The following is a 21,959-nucleotide window of genomic DNA, read 5'->3' on the forward strand; positions in this document are numbered from 1 at the left end:
CACCATCCCGCCCTCGGTTCCCAGACAGACTTCAAGCGAGTGTGTTCCTGTCAATACATGCTCTGCCTGCCAGCCCCTCAGCCCCTCCAGTCCTTACCACTGGGCTGCTTCGCAGTCTCCTCCTCTCCTCTCCCACGTGGGAGGGATATTCTGACAGTGTCACTCTTTCCAACTGCTCTGAATTCCAAAGACGCAGTCTTACTCCCACAATGGGGTCATCATCAACTCTGCCGGCTCTAAGCTCCTTCTTCCTAAACTGTCATAATGCAGCTTAGTAGTACGAAGCTTAAACCTCCTTTCAGCTTTTAATCTCATGCTAGGGTGTCCTGGGTGCTATGAGTTTGTTATTTTCACAGAAACCTTCTTGCTTTATGAGTCTGTCTGGTGATATTCCCAATTGCTTTTAGTCTGCATTGCAATATTTCTCGGGTTTCTGAATGTAAGCGGCTTGCCGTCCAACTTCACACTCAGCTGGTTTCTGTTCTGCTGAGTGTAACCTGGTTAACTTGCTGAGTTGTGTGACCAATTCCTCTCCTGTTGGCTTTGGGCATGGAGAGACGAGAGAGAAGTTGAGTAATCCCTGGACCCTGCTCCCCGGAACCTTGCAGCCCCAGCAATGGCCTTTCTGGCAGAGACAGCCTGGGAAATCCTTCAATGAGGGCACGGCCTGGATGCTATTTATTCACTGCTATAACTGCCAGCACCCAGCTTGGCACAGAGTAGGAGTCAATGAGGTTTACTGAATAAATGAGGATTAAGAATGGAAATGTAACAAACTCAGAATGCGGTACAGCTGGGTTTGAAATGAAGTCATTCTGATGGCAAAGTCCAGCATTTTCCACCCTGCCCTGCCACCTTGCCCTTGGCCTTCTGTGCATGGCCACATGTAACCAGTTGCCAGGGGGAGGACTGGTGGGGGATGCCTGCAAATGTCACACCACCAGGCTCTGTAGTGGGTGTGCCTGGGCCTGCTACCCCTAGGAAGGACTTGGCAAGCATCCTTGGCAGCTGAGTCCAGGCCTGTCTGATACATAGTTGGTGCTCAATTAAATAATGTATTTAATAATGAATGAGGCCCAAGTTGGGGAAGTTCTTGTCCCCTTGGGGCTGTTTCCAAACCTGTATCAGTAGAAAGATCCTTCAGTGCTTTTCCATTTTTGGTGGTTTTTAAAAATGGCCACTAATCCTTTGATACTCCTCCCACCAAGAAGGAGCTCATGTCCCCCCTCTTGAGTCTAGGAGGATTGTGACTGCTTCAACCAATAGAATGTGGAGGAAATGATGCTGTGTGACTTCTGAGACTGGGTCATAAAAGGCAATGTAGCTTACTCGAGTCTACAACATCTAAGCTTCTGGGTAGGAAGTCAGGCCCCCCTGGAACCGCCATGCTGTGAGGAAGCACTGGGAGCATGAAGAGGCCATGTGTAGACACTCTTGTTGACAGCCCTAGCTGCATCCAGTCTTTGAGTCTTACCTGTCTGGGCACCAGATCAGTAAGTGAGAAAGCCTTCAGATGATTCCAGTCCTCAGCTGTCTTGTCACTCTTGGCCATTTGAGTCTTCTTAGCTAAGTCCCTAGACATCATGGGGCTGAAGCAAGCCATCCCTGCCAAGCCCTTTCAAATTCCTGACGGACAGAATCTGCGAGCAAAATCAAATTGTTGCTTTGTACTGCTAACTTTTGGGGTGGTTTGTTACATAGCAATAGTAAGCAGAACACCATTTGTCCATTAGACTGGAGAGTTTCTTGAGATCATGGGTAACATTTTATTCACCCTTGCATCCCAAAAAAGGAAGCAGAGCAGATGTTCAGTAAATGCATGCTACCTTCTTAACCAAGTGATCAAAGTCAACAACTCCAGTAATGAGAAATATGGACAGCAGGTGCCTCCCGATAAGACGTTCTGAGAAGGGCATATCACTCGTGTGGTATTTTTGCCAAAAATGCATAACCTAAATTAAAGGACAGTCTATAAAATAGACCAGAATAGACCAATACTCTTCAACATTGCTAAGATCATAAAAGACAAGGAAAGACTGAGGAGCTATTGCAGGTTAGGGGACACAAAGAAGTAATAACAACCAAGTGCAATGTGGGATCCTGAACTGAATTGGGAATTGAGAAAAGTACATTATTGGGAAAACAAGTAAAATTCAAATAAGGTCTATAGGTTATACTATTCATCACATGGTAGTTTATAACATTCATCACAGTTAATTTCCTGGTCTCCATCATTTTCCTATGGTCAGGTATGATGCTAACATTAGCGGAGGCTGGGTAACAGGTATATGGGAACTCTCTGTGCTAATTTTGCAATCTTTCTGTAAGTCGAAAATTATTTTTATATTAAATATTTTTTAACAGGAAACAAACAAAAAAATGTGTACTAAGTCACATTGATTGGCCAGTCTGGAATCAGGGAACCACAGGTCAGAAGCCAAAGGCTCAACCCTCCGCTCCCCATCTCTTTGTAGGAATTCATTACAATAATAAAAATATGGGTTAATATTTACCACCACTCAGTGTTTGCTGGGAGCCGTGCCAAGCCCTCTCCATGCATCACTCAATCATCACAAGTTTATGAGGCTAGAACCATCATTATACCCACTTTACAGATAAGGAAACTGAGGCTTAGGGAGAAGTAACTTTCCAGGGTTCTCACAGATAGTAAGATACAGAGCCAGGCTTGGAACCCAGCCAAAGGAATCTAGCATCCACCTGCTTTTCTCAGTGCCCTGCTGTCATCAAGAAGAATGGCCAGTCTTGTTTCCAGGGCCTGGGAGACCAGACACTGCTGTGGGAAGGTGTCTTTTGAAGGACTAGCTGGAGTGAGAGGAGCCGCCTAGAGTTTGGAGGGATGGATAGAGCTCCTGGTTAGAGACTTGGGGATATGGAAGCCAAAGTTAAGGAGAATTGAGGTGGAAGTACATTTGGAAAGCGGAGGGAGACTAAGGGCCCTGCCCTAGACTGGACTTCCCATCACACATTCTGGGTCAGCAGGGGGCTGAAGGCTGAAGTTTCACTTTATTGCGTTTTTCTTTCATTCAGCATTTTTTCTCATGAAATTAAAATAGAATTGATTTTCTCCCCTCCCAAATTAGGCACCAGGAAAGGAATAAAAAGATGGGCATATTGGAGATCTGAGCATCAATTCAATCCAGCAGAACACATTTGTATGATGTTGTATTAGCCTCTATTATTATGGGAAGGTTTTGTGAAAGTCTATTTTTTGGTTATATCTCCTCCTTCCTACAAGAGATGAAAGCTTTTGTTTTTTTCTCTTCTTGGTTAAAACGGTCATTTATTCTAACACTCTCTTCTGCTGGTCTCAGGTTAGAAGCTCTCCCTTTTTCTAATCTTGCCCATGTGGTATTTCCCCCAAAGCAAACACACAGCAGGTGACATCGCTATTTGGGGAACTGTCATTTCTGGTGAAACAGGCCATCAGGGAACTGACATCCTCCTATCCGCAGTGACCCAGGCCCTCGGCTGGGACCAGAATGGAACCTCACAGCTGAAGGGACCTTCTACATTTATACTCATTACAAGAGCACTCAGGAGAAACCGAGGCTCAGAGAGGTCAAGAGGCACGCCTAGGATCTCACAGTAAGCAGATATTCTCCGAGAAGATAGCTGTGAGATAACAAAACAACCTGGGAGGGAGTCAGAAAACTCGCGTACAAATCCTGATGCCTCCTCTTAATAGGCGGTAGTAGTCTGGCACAGCACTGTCCACTAGAAACAGAATGAGAGCCACATTTGTAATTTTATACTTGCTAGGAGCTAGACTAAAAGAATTTAAAAGAAACAGGTGAAATTAATTTTAATAATATATTTTATTTAACCCAAGATATCCGCAACGTTATTATTTTAACACACAGTCAACACAAAATTATTAATGAGACATTTTACATTCTGTATCTCCTACCAAGTGTTTGACAACCGGTGTGAATTTTACTTCCTACACATCTTGATTCAAACTAGCCACATTTCAAGTGCTCAAAGTCACGTGTAACTAGTGGCTAGAGAGTGCTGGTCTAGACCAAGATTTCTCAACCTTTTTTTTTTCATTATCACCTCCTAAGAAACCTATTTAGACTTTTTTTTCTTAATTTCCATGCAATTTTAATTCTATGGGTATGTTGTACAGCTGTATACGGACTCTACACATAGCTGTTCATGTACTTTGTGCATATGATGCATTTACATAAGAAGAGGAGGATGTTTTCATCCTCCCTAAGAACAAATGTCACCTCTTGTGGGCGATAGCATCTGTATTGAGAATGTATGGCCTAGAACAAGCAGTGACAGCCCTGAGCTTTCGGTTCTCATCTGTAAAACAAGGAGCTGTGAGTGGACAGAACAGTTCTTGTGACAAAGCATCTAGTAGTGACAAGGGTGGCACTGATGTCAGTAACTGAGTTGAACTGGTGCTTCCCTCCCACATTTCTGGCAGTGCCCCGGAGTCAGGGCTTCCTCCTCAGCCTGCAGGCAGGCGTATGTGCTATTTGTCCACGTCCTCTCTCTTGCCTCAGGGGACTTCACCAAGCTGTCAGAGAGAGAGACCAGAGCTGCTGTCCTTCAGCCTGGCCACAGCTCAGCCGAGGGCAGCAGGACCTTGTGGACCACAGCTTCAATGCCTTCCCTCCCCTACAGGACACTAAATTGATGCTAAAGGGTTAAAGGGACACCCTTGAGGGGCAGCCCAGGTCTCCTGACACCCCGACGAGGCTTCTCTTTCCTCCCCTGGGTGCTCACTGACAGAAGGGTAGTGCCCAGGCTTATTATCTCTACAGAGACACATGCCGTATGTTCCAATCCCTCACCCTCACCCTCGCAGTCTACCCCAGAATTGACAGGTTGCTAACTGGGGTCTAAGTGTTTTCTCCCCTTTGTGAAAGCCCACGTCCTCTGTGGATGAAGATATGGATTTGATGCTCCAGCTCCTCAGAGATTCTGGCACCTTCTTCCCTTCCTATCCCAATCCTTCACAGTGGCCAATAGGATTCATCTCCCAAGGAACTCTAACTTGTCATCACCAACTCTGCCATCTTCTATACAATGCTTCCTTCTGTCCCATCTGAGTGAGACATGCCCCTAGAGGCAATGCCACGGGTCATCAGGGAATCATCCAGAACACCTCTGGAGAGAGGAACCTCAGTCCCTCTTATTCACTCTGTGATTCTGCCTGTGGGTACTGCTGCCAGACATGGGTAGAGGAGTCAGACAAGGCTGGCTTCCACTCTCAGCTCTTCCTGCAATTCCATTGACTCAACATGGCACATGTGAGCAGGGCTGATTGCAAAGGCAATGACTTGGTGTCCTAAGCTGGGGATGGCAGAGTGACACCCATGCAGTGAACAGTCTGATCGCCTGATCTTCCAGGGCCATACCTCATTAGACTCTGACCGTAGGGAGAAGCCAAGCTGCAAACTGGAAAGGAAATTGGCTTTGGGACTTTTCTTTCTTTCTTTCTTTTTTTTTTTTTTGCCTCATAGGAAAACATACTTCTTGGATTCTTATGTTTTTTTAATAGACATAACCCCTCCTCTCTCTTTCACATGGAAGGGGCTTCAGACTAGAAAGAAATTGTTTTGAATCCTAGCAGTAAAGACTTGAAGGGAACAAAAGGATGAACTTTGAATTCTGAAAGATGTAACAATGTGGACATGATCTTGGGTGCCCGGGGCTGGTTTTCGGCCATGACGCTTAGCAGCTGAGTGACTTTCGACAAGACTCAGTTTCATCATCAACAGAAAAGGCTTGTTGTCAAGTTGAAATGTGTCCATGTGTATAAGAACCCTTGGAAATGCCCAGACCTCCGTAGGATATCAAGTAGGTCAGGCAGGCCTAAACTTACAACACTAGAGAAGGTCTTTGACAGTATTTTGGGTAAACCATAGACTCATTCAACTTGAGTCAACAATTATTTATTGAGTAGTAATACAAATTACCCATTTTTTTTGGCACTTGAGATATGTCAGTGAGCAAACCAATAAAAATCTCTGCCTTCCTGGAGTTTACCTTCTAGTTTCCAAGCCTGTGAAAGGAGGGGAGAAAATTATAAAAAACATAATATGTCAGTTATTTAGTATGTTAGCAATGAACACAAGCCATAGAAAAGAAAGAAGAAGAAAACAACAGAGTAAGGGGCACAAGAGTGCTGTAGTATTGACCGGGTTGGGCAGGCCTCATTGAGAAAGTGAGACTTGAGCAAGGAATTTATGGGGGTGACAGAGTTAGCTAAGTGGGTAACTAGGAGAAGAGCTTCCCAAGCAGAGAGAACAGGACCCTTATTGGGATCAGGCCTGGATGAACTGAGGAACAGCAAGGAGGCCAGCATGGCTGGAGGCCAGTGAGCAAAGGGGGGAAGAGTGGGAGATGGGGTGAGAGGGTTGAACGGGGTCATGTAGACCCCTGTGAGTCCTTGTAAGACTTAAGTTTCTGGTCTGGGTGGAATGTGGGCCACTGCAAGTCATGAGCAGCATCAGACTGAGAATCCCTGAGACAGACCAGATGGTGAGGACTGGCTGGAAGGAAGGGCTGAACCCTTTGTCCTTAAAGGTGATCAATGACTACTGCAACTCAGGCCAGAGATGCAGGGGCCCATGACCTCCTGGGACTATTATGCCAAGGCTCTGGGCTCTGGGCACCTGGGAGGACAGGTTGGCACCTGGGAGGACAGGTTGGCACCTGGGGTCCACCTCCATGCCCTCTGAGTCCACAGGGTGCTGCAGACCCCAGCCTTTGGACTCAACCTCCTTGTCAGTTGTCCAGCTTAACAACCCCCCTATCAGGCTTTGTTTGAGGGCTCCTGCTGGACAAGTCAGGGGCAAACAAGGGACATGGACCAGGCAGTGGGCAGGAAAAATGAACACAAATCTAGGATGTTGAGGCACTGTCTAGGAAGGTGACCACTGCCCACCCAGCAAGGCTGCCCCCAACCTGGACCTCAGGGGTGTGGGGCTGATTTGAAGACATCAAAAGCTATTATAAGCAGTGATCTCTGAAGGAGGTGACCCCAGAGCTTTGGCAGGTGCAGCCTTTAGTGTTAGCCTCCCATGAAGCCTGAGATCTTGAAATCCATTGCTCTTCAAGTAGAGGGATTAGAGCTGGGGGCCCAGCAGAGCTTCAGACACAAGGCATACTGCTGGTCTAATATTTAAAGTAACACAAACTCTTGATGAGGTTCTCTCCTGGAATTCCAGCCTCCCATCAAGAGGCAGAACTCACAAATCCTTCAAATGTGAAATAGGCAACTCAGAGACTCTCTCTTTAGCATGTATAAGGTATGCATCTAAAAGGCACTGGGTGTTTCACGTGGGAGGTGGAAAGAATCATTCCATTGATTCGGATGAAGGCTTCTTCATTGAAAAATATCAAAATTTGCATGAAAGATGTTTGCTAAAGTAAAAGCAATCGAAATACTCTTTGAAGCGCTCTGAATGTAAATATAGAAACACTCCCAGGGAGACCTGTTTGGACTGGCTTCTCGTCTTATCGCTCTATTACTGGGCTCATTGTTAGCCTCGGTTGGGGTGATGGAGTGGCTCAGTCACACTGCCTTGGGCTGCCTAACCTGTGTGGGGAGAGTTCTCCATCAGTTACTGGCTCTTTGAGCCTGGCTCTTTCTTTCAATGACAAACAATCCAGGGGCCCAGATTTTGCCTCCAAAGACAGAATTCAAGAACTGTGAGAGTGGTTCGAAAACAAATAGAGCCCACAGAGGAGGGGTGCACTACCTGTCTCCAAACCTGGGTGCTCCTGGAGAGTTTTAATGGTGGCCCATGCCCTCTCCATCCTGAATCTCTGTGTCGAAAGCTTCCTTGCCCATTCCCTGAACCACAGTTGCCATTTCTGAGTCAATGAGTCCATGGTGGCATGGACACATCTGCCAACTTGCCTTCAGTTGCTCAGAGGACAGAGACTGGGCTAAGTCAAAAGGGTGGGTTGGAGTCAAAGGCCCAGAGGTGGTGGGGGCCAGAGTTAGTCCCATTGAAGGCTGAAGACATACATTCTTTGAAGCAGGTGGCAGGGAAATCAACACCCACGCCAAGAATAAAGTCAGTGTGCAGAAAAGAGGATGGGGAAGACAGACTAAAGGAGGCAGGAAGCAAAGACAATGGAGAAGAGAAAGAAAGACAGAAATCTGGATATTTGACTTTCTGACTACATGCCCATGACACCAAATCGCTTTTCTTTTCTTTTTTTTTTTTAAGATTGGCACCTGGGCTAACAACTGTTGCCAATCTTTTTTTTTTTTTTTTTTTTCTGCTTTACCTCCCCAAACCCCTCCTGTACATAGTTGTATATCTTAGTTGCAGGTTCTTCTAGTTGTGGGATGTGGGACGCTGCCTCAACGTGGCCTGACGAGCGGTGCCATGTCTGCGCCCAGGATCCTAATCCTGGGCCGCCGCAGCGAAGCGCGCAAACTTAACCACTCGGCCATGGAGCCGGACCCCCAAAATCGTTTTTCATCCACTACCTAGGATTGTCTGTAAAAACCACCTGAGCTATTTTGAGGGACTTTGGTTTCTTAAAAGGTATATTTCCCTGATCTCACCTACATAATCATTTCATTTGCATCTTCAATCCATTCCTTGCTCTTTCCTCAGCAAACAGCCAAAAGATACTGGCACCCCCAACTCAGTAGCTGCCTGTGTGTCCCCTCCTCTCTCTGTGTCCATGATCCATTCTTCTCCATCCCGAGTCCTGCACCCTGCCCGCTATGAACAATGGATTCACCCAAAGTGCGGACTCCAAACCACATTAATTCAAGTGGGCACCTGGTGCTCCCCAAGGCAGGACAGCTTGTCCAGGAAGCAGAATTGAATGCTGATTCCTTCATTTCACTGCCATGTAACTCCGCCTGGGGAACCAGCCCAGGAAGCAGCTGTGTGGGCTGATAAAGCCTTCTCTCCCTTGTCACAGTCCTCAGGCACCAGCTCCAGATAAGGGCCGGTGACAGAGGCCAGCGTCTGTGCCAGGTGTCAAGTCTTCCCCTTGAGCCACATGTACATACAGGCACACCACACTGCCCTGTCTGGCTGTGTCCATGGCAGAGGGGTGGGCACTCCCTCAGTAGACAGGCTGAGTTTTTCCTGCTGTACCCCAAAACAATACTAGCCCCTACTCACCCCTTCTCAAAACTAGGAGACAGTTTCCTGCAGTGGTTAAGATGGGCAGCTCTGCCATTTACTAGCTGTGAGAATTCAGACAAGTTCCTTAGCTTCTTCGCATCTTGATTTTCTCACCTGTTAAATGGAGACAATGAAGTCCCTATCTCATAAGTCTAAATGAGGAAATGATTGAGATAATACTTATAAAGCCCTTGAAACAGTGCCTTGGACATAGTAACACTCAATAAATGCATGTACCACTATTACCGTGAAAATGTTACAGTCTTTCAATGGTTTGCACTTAGGATAAAACAACTACATACACTGTGGCCCACAGATCCTGGAGGGTCTGGTCTCTGCTGTCGTTCCCATGCCATGTCAGTGACCACATGTCCCCTTGATCTTGCCCTCAGACCACACCAGCTTTCTCCCTACACCTGGTACTAACCCTGCGTCTCCCACCACAGGGCTTGTGGCCATGTTCTGCACAGCACACTCTTCCATCCTTCCTTTGTTTGCTTAATGTCTCTTCTTCCTTCAGTTCCTGACTCTATTGTTACTTCCTCAGGAGAGACTTCCCTGCCTAAGTTAAATGTGCCACGATTGGCTCTGAAAGAACCAGAACTATCATTTAGCACAACTCTAGGGAGCATCATTCACATTATATCCATGTGGATAGCGCCCGTAGAATTGTACAAAGTAGCAGCCTTGCGGGGCAGGGCGTTGGGCCTCAGTAGGGATGGGCTGATGGGGGTGGGGTGCGGGATCTGCACCATCTGACAGTGAAGGAATAAGAACATTAAAAAGACACCACCATTCGCTAACATTTTCTTTGTGACTCAGGGTCTAAGCCCTGATGCCTCAGTCTTATGTCACATGGCTTCTTCTACTCTTCCACTATAGTCTTAACAGCTACAGCCAAGGTACCACTTACAGAAAGAACACTAAGAAAAAGCAATTCACATGCTACCTCATATCCTCCCCTAAAGCAACCTTTGACGCAAAGCTTCACAGCCCATCTTACATGTGCAATTTCACATTCATTTGTTTGTCTCTCTGATTAATACTTGCCACTCCAATCAGACTCTAAGCAACAGGCAAGCAGGGATCATATCTGCTATGTTCACTGGAGTATTCCTAGTCTTTAGGGCACAGAATAGTCCTTCAATAAATATTTGTTGAATGAATGAATAAACCTAAGTTTCAGTGCCCAGGGCAGTCCTCCAGCCCCGAATTGCCAAGACCAGTGCCTGAAATTCCAGCCCAGTCCCTTGTTCAAGGGAAGGAGAGTTAGGAGCCTAAATCACACTGACTAGTAAGTTCCAGAATCAGTCCTTTCATCAAAGGAGCATTGACAGTTGTGCCCAGGTGAGCTGCTGGGTTTGACCCTTCTTACCCCTGCCCATGTGAACCAGGGACAAGACTGGCATCACCTTAGAAGGATCAGATGGGAGGCGGTCTGAGGCTGGGGCTCCAAGTAAGTTGGTCTAGAATGTGGCCAGGGCATTAGCATTGTTAGCTATCCTCTCCTCCCTCTGGGATTTTGACGCAGTTGGTCTTCAGGCTGATGGGAGAAGGGAGGATAGTTGAGAGACCCTGCACCAGGAGGCTCCAAAGGTCCCTTGCTTCTCTAAGAACCCAAATTGTAATAAAGGAATAGAGGGTCCAAACTTCAAGGAGGAGAAGACCCTTCAGAACCTCGGCTGTGCTCCCAAATGAAGAAGGACAATTAAAGACAGACCAGCAAGAGAGTTGGGCAGGAAATGGCAATTCTGGAATTTTGGTAAAAAGAAGACAGGTTCTGCTCAATTTTGATAAAAGGCTCTTAATTCAATTTACAGGACATTTAAATAGAGTATAAAAAAACACTGAGACTTATGTGGAAGCAGCTCAAGTATCCATTGATGGGTGAATGGATAAAGAAAATGTGGTACATACATACAATGGAACAGTATTCAGTCTTTAAAAGGAAGGGAGTTCCGACACCTGCTAAGGCATGAATGAACCTTGAGGACCTTATGCCCAGTGAAATAAGCCATCACGGGAAGACAAATACTATATGATTCCACTTAAATGAGGTACTTAGAGTAGTCAAATTCATAGAGACAGAAATGGGAACTATTATTTAATGGGTATGGGTATAGAATTTCAGTTTTATCAGATGAAAAGAGTTCTGGAGATGGATGGCAGTGACAGTTGCACAGAATTATGAATGCATTTAACCACTGAATTGTACATTTAAAAACGGTTAGGATGGTAAATTTTATGTTATGTGCATTTTACCAAAATAAAAAAAAAAATTTAAAAACAAAACATTGAGACTTCAGCCACATTCTGGTTAAAAAAAATAAATAAATAAAGACACAGATCGCACCCAAAGCAGGACATATAGATACGGAGGTCACTCACGTTTTTGAGCACCTACTGTGTGCCTGGTGCTATGCTAGGCTCCCCAGTATCCACTGTATGATTTAATTTGCAGAGGAACACTTTGAGATAAGTATTACTCTTTCAATTTACTGCTGACAAGACAGGCTCAGAGATGGTGAGTGACTTTTTCTAGGTCGCAGAGCTGGTGGCACACTGCCTGACTGGGCTCTGGCTCCTCAAAAAGCAGGTGACAACAGGCTTGTACATGTCACTGAGGGAAGCATTTGAGGACAGAATTACAGAACTATCAGGTCATAAATATTCATTTTTAATCCTTATTTTCAGGCAGGGGCTTAGAGTTTCTAAATATTTAGATTTTCATCTATAAACTGACAGGATCCTGCCATTGACAGGAACTCTCAGAGGAAACAGAATTCATTCCTTTTTGGTTGTCATGTCCCCAAATGTCCTTCCTGCTGTGTGGATGCTTCTAACAGCCTTGATGTTAATACTGGCCGGCGGCAGCAGCCTCCAACATTAAATGAACCCGTTGATGTCAATATTAATTTTTAGTTGCAATAATAGAAATTATGGACATATGTATAGAGCTTTGCCATTTGCAAAGTATAGACCTGACTTGACCCAGACCACAACGGAGGTGGTGGGCAGAACAGGTGTGACTCCATATTACAGAGTGTGGGGAGGAGAAGAAAGCCACGGACATGTCACAACCAGGAAGTGAGAGATCAGATCTCATGTGTACACTGTTTGATTCTAGGTCTAGTGCTCACCACACTGCACTGCCCTACCTTTCATGAAACCCATGATGGAAGGAACTGCAGGCCAAGGATGACAGCGAGGAGGCCACATGCAGCATGAGTCATGCAGGACCCGGGAGAATTCTGAGCTGAGGCCGGTGGGGTAACTTAGGGCTCATGGGAAGGAGCCAATGACCCTGTTTGGGGAGATGCTCTCCCCCAGGGCATGGGGTGGAGGAGGGCAACAGTCCAGGGAGCAAAATTGAAGGTTCTTGTAAGTCTGCACCCAAGAGCCAGCACTTCTTTAAGTTCTGTGTCCTGGGAATCTGAATTGCCTCACCTGGTCCCTCACATCTGAATAAGAACATGGTGACTCCAGGGAGGACTCAGCTTCTGTCCAGCCCCAGGGAAATCCTGCAGCTTCCCTCCGTACAGCCTCCCTGTACTGGCCCTGTGCCATCCATCTCACTCTCAGTACCAGTGTATTTTCCCTCATACACCTTACAGAGGTGGGGTCTGTGCACTCTGAGGTTTAAGGAGAAGTCTGTGTGTGGACTGTGGATAGGGAGAAACCTCATCCGTTTAAGTAGTCAAATGAAAAATAAATAAAATCATAAAGTAATTAGAAGTAAATAAAGCTGGCTTGTTTGATCTCTGGTCTGGACTTTTTAAACATGCAAATAAATGAAGGAAGTGTACCTTACAAAACAGACTGATAGAGTTTAAAAATCAGGTTTTAAAAATGTTAAAATCTACCATCAATGTTATTAAAAGGGAAACAATAAAATGAGAAATATATATGGCAGAGAAAGTTAATGTCTTTAATATAGAAAAAGTTCTTACAAATCAACAAAAAGGATAAACATGCAAATAGGAAAAAATGACAAATGACATGAATAGGAAATTCACAGAGATACATATCATCAATGGGGAGAGAAGAGAGTCAACCTCATTAGAAATCAAGCACATGCAAATTTAAATTAGCATCTAGGTTTGCTATTCTAAGTAGTAAAGAGAATTTAAAATGATAATACAGAGCTTTGCTAGCGTTGAGAGTAAATGGGCAGCTTCATGCATTGCTGGTTTGGGGGCTGATCTCACGGCTGGAAGTTTACAAGAAGTTAATAACATCAGAGCCTGACGCAGAAAGCAGAACTGTAACAAAACAAAATCAAAACCAAAACTGCAGATCAGCACGTCAATTTCTAAAGAATTATATACTACTACTAAGAAGAATCTATTCCAGAAATTCAAAGATGATTACAGTTAAGATTCTTCTAATGTAATTAATCTTATCCATCAAAGTTCATCCCAAAAGATTTCCAAATGTATTTGCCAAAATTCAACATAAATTTATGAAGAAAAACAATGTTTTTGTAATCCAGAAAAAAAAGAAGCCTTTCTTAATGAGAGAGAAAAATCATGTATTATATCCACAATCATTTATGAGTACCTGCCATATGCCTGGGTACACAACGGGAGCGAGACAAAGTCCTTGCCCACATGGAGGTTACATTCAATGGGTGGAGACAAGTGGTAACGAAATAAACAGATAAACAACAAAAAAAAGGAGTGATCGGTGCTATAGAGAAACTCAGGATGAGGGCTCAGAGAGTGACTAACAGTCAACTTCATATTTAGTGGTGAAAGAGACAGGACAGACTTATCAAAGTCAGACACAAAGAAAGAGGTGCCTGCTCAGGCCACTATTCAACAATGCCATCAAAACGCAAGCACTTGGAATTAAATAAACAAACAAACAAAAGCAGCAACAAATAAAGCAGCATGCCAGGGTGTAAAGATTGCAAAAACTCTTTAGAGAAAAAGTGTGAAAACTGTACAAATTAAAATAGTTCCAGAACCCAAAGACTGGATTTTGCCATCAGCAAACTATCACAATGGATGGGGAAAACTGCATCCCAATTACACTAGAAAACTGCGATGAACAGGGCAGAAAAGATATTAGATTGCCGGGTGGAAGATGGAAACGTTGCCACCCTGCAGGGGAGAAATAGCAATCCTAATTCCAAGAGCAGAAGGAGAGACATTTTTAAGTTGATGCAGTGCAAAACTGTCTCCGAAATGTCATCAGGAAAGAACCACCCTCACACTGCCTAACCCTCAGCACGCTCTTAAGAGCCTCAGATCAAGGAATTCTCTTTCCCCAGGGGAACCTCTCTGAAAAATGTATGCTCTCCAGGCCACAGCTGGTTGCACATTGTGACAGTGATCAATGGCTCCATTGTGTAGATTTGTTTTTGCTCCATTTTGTCCATCAGACAGTCCAGCTGCCTGTCTGGAATAGACACACCAGGGTGCTCCTGGCCACCAACATGGTGGTCTCTCTGGGAGAAGTTCAAACCTAACCCTAACATTCACCCCTGAGAACCCTCACCCTACCACTAGCCCCTTCTGAAGGGGAGGTTTTAGGAGGTATGATGGTTAGGAGCCCAGACTTTGGTGTTGGGCAGACATTGGCATTGCTTATGACATGAAACGGGAGTAAGAAGCTTCTGAGCAGATTGGGCCAAAGAATTCCAGACAGAAGGAACAGCCTGAGTGGTGAGTTGGGGTCAGATAGTGAAGGGCCTTGAAAGCCATGATAAGGGGGTTCAGGCTTTATGAGAGAAGCAGTGGGAAGCCATCTCAGGAATTAAACCAGAGAGTGACGTTATCGTATTTTCTGTTTTAAGGAAAGAAGACAGTGGTGATAGGTTGAATCCGTGTAAAGAGAAGATACACAGCAGGAGAGGGAGCAAGGCTGTCAGCTGCTTGTCTTGAGTTCATCTTGCAATTACCTCCTTCCTTTGATAACCTGGAGGAATGCCATTTTTACCACAGTGTTTCCTTCTCAGAGAAACCCTGAATTTCATTGTGCACGAGGCCATGAAGGGAGAGCTTCCAAGGGCACTCATGGTAAACAGTCCTCACCTGTGCTTGAACAGACTTCACCAGAAACACTCACAGGCAACAACAGTCAGGCACGGTGTGGAGTTGCATGCCAAGGAGTAAGAAGCCAAGGGAATCTGTCTGTGAGCCCAGGTGGGCTCCTGGCACACCTGGGCTCAGGGTGTGTGCTAAGGCCAGAAATCCTCAGGCAGGGTGCCCACCATCAATTCAAGTTTAGTATTCCTTCAAAAGGTTTATTCCTAGGGGAAGAGATGCCCAAGCTGTAGTCTCTATGGGCAGCTGCTGGTCTATTGTCCCTCATTGTACTCTCCAACACACAGCCCACCAAGTTATTTACAATGTTAACAAATCTTCTTCCGTAAGTTCGTGTACAAAGGCCCTACATCCAGATTCACCTCTGTCACCTGTCTGGCTGGCTCCACATGGCCCCCTTCAGAACCCCACCTCTCACAACATCTTTATCTTGACCCCCACAGAAAGGGCATTGCCGTACTAGCTTGTTGTTCACACTCATCGTTGTGAGCTCACGCTCCTGCTTCTGAACTCCTTGCCTGACCCAAGCTGGAACAGAGTCATCTGCTCTATTTCTCAAGGGGTTATAAGGATTAAACGTCACAATGGATTCGTGGGTGTTTTCAGTGCTTTGCAAGCTTGAACACGCAGCCAAACCAAACGCTGATTCAGAAGATCTGAGGTGGCGCCTGAAATTCCACATTTCTAACACATTTCCAGGTGATCCAGGGACCACCCTTGGCATAGAGACATTCTAAACACTAATAGGCTCCCAGCTGCCAGTTCTCTGTATGAATTCGAAAGTAACACTGGACTTGAAATAAATGACCCAGACCACTTGTCAGCCTCGTGATTATACATGAGATATTTCCTAGCTCTGAGCCTCAATTCCCCATCTGTAAATAATGCCTGCAGAGGGCATGGCAGAAGATTTAGGCCTAGAGCAATAAATATTGGGAGCTTTGGAGGAGCGAGAGGAAGACGTGCAGGAGGAGAAAGAGGAAGCCAGTAAGAAGTGGTAGCGGCAGTGCTATTATTTGCAGTAAGAACAATACAGGCAGAACCAGCGGTGATGCTGTTACAAATCCTGCAGCAGCATCTGTTGAGTAGCAGCAGTAAAAATAATATCATCATAGCTGATAGGGCAGAAGTAGTACGAGGGGTCCTGCTGATACTGTGAGCAGAAGAGGTGGGGGCAGACTAGAAGGAGTGGCAGATGTAGAATATCTCACTGCTTAAGGATCCTGACTCCGGAGCCAAACTGCCTGAACTCAACAGCAAGCCTTCCACTTGGGAAAGTTGTTTGATTTTTTTGTGCCTCAGTTTCTTTGTTTGTATAATGACGCCCATCTTGTAGGTGGTTGTGAAGATTAAATGAGTTAGTATATACAAAGGACAGGTTAGAGTGTAGGGGAAGGGGCCAGGCTCTTAGAGACAGGCTCTGAATTATTCTACAGCCAAAGAAGGCTGCTGAAATAGACTCTCCTTCACTAGGTCTGCAGTGCCCTGCTGCTCCATGAGAGCAGGAATTACATCTAGAGGAATTCCTTTCTCCTGCCTTGGCAGCCTGCCCCATGGAGACTCAGCGCAGTGGGATCTCAGCAGGATATCTGAGAAGCTGCAGGCTTAGCCAGTTAGCCCACTGCCCCTTGCCTTGGCTGAACAGAAGAGAAGCGAAGAAAAGTCATTATGCACATGAGGAGAAATCTTTAAGTATTAGCCAACGTCCTTTTATTCTTCTGGGGTTTCCCCTTTTTCTGTTCTCCCATGCAAAAAAAGGTAATCAACTCTGTACTTGTTGATTGTTTCAAGGGAATGGTGTGGCAGGGTAGAAATCACCTTATTTTATACAATTGTTAAGATTTTCCCTGTTTGGGAAGTTGGCGGAAGGCATAAGCCCTGTATCTTTATTTCCCCCAATATTCTGCTCATGGCAGGGAAATCTGCTTATGCAAAGAAGGAAATACTCTTGTTTACATTTTTCTGTAAAGAGTTGAGCACAGGAGAAACAAAGGTGGAGGACATTTTTTAGTAGAACTGACAACTGATGAAATAAAGTGTGTATTGCAAAGCTTCAGGTACCTAGGCAGCAGAGCATCAGGGAAAGAATGTAAGATCCATGAGGGGAGGGACTGTGGCTGTTCTGGTGCCTAGAACAGAGGGAGGCACAGAGTAGGCACCAGATAAAGAGCTACTGAATATATTAGGAGTCTTGGATTCTTTTCTCAGTCCTGATGCCAATTTACTGTATGACTCTGAGCAGATGACTCGCCTTTTCTTGGCTTCAGTTCCTTCATCTGGCATTGAAGATCCTTTCAAGCTCTGGCATTTTCTCTCCTGAAGTTCTATTTTACTTTTTCTTTGCAACCTGATATTCTCTTTTTCATGAATTGTTCACTGATTTTCTGTCTCCCCACTAGCCGGTATGCTACATGCGAGGATGCAACTTGCCATCTTGTTCAACTGTGTCTTTCCGACACTTAGCACAAAGTCTGTCATGTATCTATACTCAGCGAGTATCTGTTGAGTGAAGGAAGGAACGGATGAGCTCTGTTTCTTAAGATCACAGGAGGCATCACAGTACAGTGATTAAGATACGGGCTCTGGATTCAGACTGCCTACATTTGAATCTCAATCCCATCACTTTCTGGCTCTGCGACCTTCTGCAAATTGCTTAACTCCTTGAGGCTCAGTTTCCTCATTTGTATAATGAGGATACTAATGGTATTCACCTCATAGGATTGTGGAAAGATTAAATAAGATAACTCATGCAAAACTCTTAGAATAGTCCTAATATGTAATAAGCACTCACTCCTCACCAGTCATTTTAGTAGGACTGTCATCACTTAATAATTATGTAGGTAATTTAGAGGAAAAAGAAATTCCTTGTCAGTTCCAGACATGAGTTGACAGATGCAACATTAAGTCCACTTGCTCTAGCAAGACTCCAAGGTGACCATTCCACTCTTTGTGCTTCTGCTGTGCCATCTACACCTCCGTTTTTTCACTTGGAATCTCGTATTTCATTTTTAACATGCCTCCCTTTGCCTCTGCCTCTAGACGCTAATCTCTTTAGTGTATCAGAACCCCCGGTCTCATGTCTACCATGCTCCCTCACTCTTCTTATTCTAGTAAAGTGCCTCTGGGCCTTGGCATATAGTGTCCCCTCTTTCTGTGATGGATTCTCACTTTTCTCCAATTGATTCATACCTGGTCATTGTTCAAGACCCAGATCAGGCCTTTATTACAGGCTGGTGAAACACATGACAGAGTTCTTTTCATTTCCCTGCAGCAATGTAAAAACCCCGTATATTTCATCAAGATAGAAAATGAAAACAACCAAAAACTCGTGGGAGTGCTTTGGTATAACTCAACAGACAATGACACCCCAATCACACCATCTTGTGGGGAGCCCTAGAACTAGCGAACACAAATTTGGCGCGCCCACGGACATGCTTCCCAGATCCTCTCGTTCTGCCATTCCTTGAGCCGCCTGAGCCTGCGTGGGGCACCTGGCGCTTGCTATCTCACTCCACCTCTTCTTTGTGTTCCTAAAGAGGAGTTAATATGCCAGGTACCTCCTTTCTCGGCCTTGGCCCTGGCTGTGTGATTGGGAAAATGAAACAGACTGGCCAAGGCTTGATGGCCCTAAATTGTAATTTCAAGGTAATTTGAACTCCCTTCCTCTTGGGGATGGATGGAAAAGTTAAAGTCTCCTCGAATCAGTGTGTGGAACTCAACAAAGAATTAAGGCACCCCTTTGCCTTGCTCCAAAGCCTGTGTGAGACCAGCAGGATAATCAATTTTGCAATTCTGTAAAGCTGATTGGAACATGATTACAAAGCCAGCCAGAGCATTCTGTCTGGGCTTTAAAAAGGCCTTTTGGAGAGGGACATAAGTGTACAATGTTTGGCTATCCACAGCACGCCCACCAAAGCCAATGATTCCCTTTACATCCTAGGATTTAATCCCTTGCTCCCCTGAGCTCCAGAGCCAGTCCTGCCCAAGGCCTGCAGGGTCGAGGTCCATGGTGGTTCCACTTAGGCAGACAGGTTTTGGGCTGAACTGCTACTGAGACTGATTAAGGAAAATCTTAGAATTCAGTGTTGCCTTCTGTTGGCCTCCCACCTCAGTTTCTCCATCCCACTCTCCAGCTCCCTGTGCCATCTGGATCCCCACTCTAAATCACTCTGCCACCTCCTCCAGGTGATAGAGTCCTGTCCTCTGAAATGACTGACTTCCTGGCGCAAGATGCAACAGGCACTGACCACTAGGCTACGAAGAGATCAGGTTTAACCCACACCCACCATGCTGCCTTGGAACCTGGGCCATCCCTCCTCGGACTCCTCACTTTCCTGAGCCTCAGATCTATCTGGGCTGGTTGTTCTCAGACAGTTCCTCTTCTCATAAGCCCCTGGACTGAGGGTCTGTGAAACTGAAAACAGATACCTGGGAACTGAATCAGATCATGAGTTTCCCTCCTGGGCACTGGACCCAAATAGGAAAGAGGAAGGTTGTACACCACAAGCTGCAGCAATGCCCCAGGAGAAGGTTGGCAAAGTGGGGAGAGAATGAGCCCACTTGGCCCTAGAGCTCTTGGTATAGCCTCACTCCCACTCACCACGCTCAGTCTTGAGTTTGTTTTCTGGTTCTCCCTGGACTCTGAGCTCCGTGAAAGCAGTATCTGTCTCTCACTCATTTTGATATTTGGATTATCACATTGGTTGGCTCATGGGAGGGGCCTTTGGGATTCATTGTAGGATAACACATCCACAATCCCTTTGAAGTTAGGCATGGCCAAATGACTTACTTTGGGCAATAAAATGTAAGCAAGAGTGACCTGTTATCTCCAGGCAGATGCTTTAAGAGCCAGAGCCCAATTCGCCATTTTCTCTTTTCCTTCTGGCATGATGACTGGCAGTGTTCAGCATGGCGACTGCTCCATCAGCCTGGGTCCCTGAGTGATTCTGCTTCCCTGTTGACTCACAGTGGACATGCAGTGCAGGTGGGAGATAACTTTTGGTGTTCTAACCTATAGTATGGATGAAAGAAACTTTGGATGTTTGATGTTTAAACTTTTGAGATGTGGGGTTTGTTTGTTATTGCAGTGTAACCTAGCCTAACCTAACCGATAGAGTGCTCAATAAATATTTCAGGAGAGTGAGAAGAAGGGAGGGGGTGGAGGAAAACAAGGAGGGAGGGAAGGAGGAAGGAAGGAAGAAGCAAAAAGGGAGGGAGGGAGAAGGAAGTAACTGACCACATTAGTCTTCAACTCTCTTTGGGGCTCAGTTTCCAACTTAGATAGCTGGAAACTAAGGTTAATCTACTGTGCTCTCTCCCATCTCCAACACTCTGAGAACCTGAGAGTACTCAGACACAAAATCCATGCAAAATTCTATTTTCTTAAATCTAATGTGTAGCATAGCAATATTTATAGAGAAAGGTGGCAGAGAAATGAGGCAGGAAACAAAGCAATTGTAACTTTTTTGGTACTATATCCAAGACATAAAGATTTCATTAGACTTCCTAATAGATTGCTAATGAAAAATAAGACCTTTTCCTATTTTACCTACTTTCTGAACATTAGAATCAACTTGGCTTTCCAAGCTCTGCACCCCATTTACATTAATTAGAAAGTTCCATATTAAGGAAAGCTGTTAATGGGCTGCTATTGCAGATGATTTTAGTGGCGAGCTGCATTGTTCTGTTTAATAGCACATAAAATGGCATATAGAGGAGACTTTGATACAATTGAAATTTTCATGGACTCTGGGCCTGAGCTGGCCTTTGCTGGGGGGCTGGGGTTCAGGGAGATTTTCTGACTAGGAGAAATGCCTCCTCTGTTTCCTTGGACTAGAGCTTGTTCTAAAGCATCTATATGTTTCTGACTCCAGAAATCCACACTGCCTCCTGCCTGGGTACACCACTAGCAGACTACTTCTGGATCCTTGTACATTTGGCAATATCTCTCATGGGTCTTCGTGGACATGATGGAGTAATCTTGGAACTGGGATATAAGAAACAGATTTCAGAAGGACAGATTGCCTGGGCCAGGTGGAGCATGTCATGGAGGGCGGTGCCAGGTATGTCCTGGAAAAGAAGAGAGGCAGGATTTGAATATGTTAGGGCAAAGGAGAGAGGACAAAATGCTTGGATAAACTGATGCTTCTAGAGCTTAGAAAGAGGTTGCAAATGAGGGCTAAGGCAGAACAAAAGAATGCCTACACATAATAGAATCAATTATACAGAAAAAGAGCAGGTAGGGTAAAGGGACAATTGGGGTATGATGATGGGTATAAGAGGAGCCGAGGGTGCTGGCATGGCACCCAGATGAAATCCTAAAGGAGAATAACTGTTACTCCAGTTGTCTTGTCCCCATTCATGCATGCTGTGCACAAACGGTCTCACCCACAGATGTTCCTGTAGGTTTTCCTTGGTCCAGGTTTCCAGCTGCATATTGCTCATGGGATCCCCACCTCTCCCTTTAGTACGAGAACAAACTGATTCCGGTGGCGGAATGGTGTGAAGTTTAGGAGTCTGAGCACTGGAGTCATGTCTGGGTTCAAATCCCAACTCTCCTGCTAAATAGCAGCCCTGTATTTTGGGCCAAGTCAGCTAAGCTCTCTGAACCTCAGTTTCCTCAACTGAAAAATGTATGTGCTTGCAGGGTAGCTGGAAGGCATAGGCAAGGTGAAGAGTTAAATGCAATTCCTGGTATTTAAAATGTGCTCCATACATGTGAGTGATTGTAAGTATAATTAAATAAATTTGGGTGGTTTAAAATACTAGC

The 21,959-nt window shown here is 45.2% G+C and overlaps 1 protein-coding gene and 1 long non-coding RNA gene across 18 annotated transcripts in view; one reads left to right on the plus strand and one right to left on the minus strand.

The window, feature by feature from the left end:
• PTPRT (protein tyrosine phosphatase receptor type T) overlaps window positions 1-21,959 on the minus strand; it is a 1,018,757-nt gene that overhangs the window by 272,869 nt on the left and 723,929 nt on the right. The window lies entirely within an intron of this gene.
• LOC139078239 (uncharacterized) lies at window positions 1,309-16,008 on the plus strand. The gene is made up of 2 exons (XR_011531113.1): window positions 1,309-1,493; window positions 14,941-16,008. It is a non-coding gene; the product is annotated as an uncharacterized lncRNA (long non-coding RNA).

This window comes from Equus przewalskii, chromosome 21, assembly GCF_037783145.1.
Source record: "Equus przewalskii isolate Varuska chromosome 21, EquPr2, whole genome shotgun sequence".
In the NCBI taxonomy this organism is placed as follows: Eukaryota; Metazoa; Chordata; class Mammalia; order Perissodactyla; family Equidae; genus Equus; species Equus przewalskii.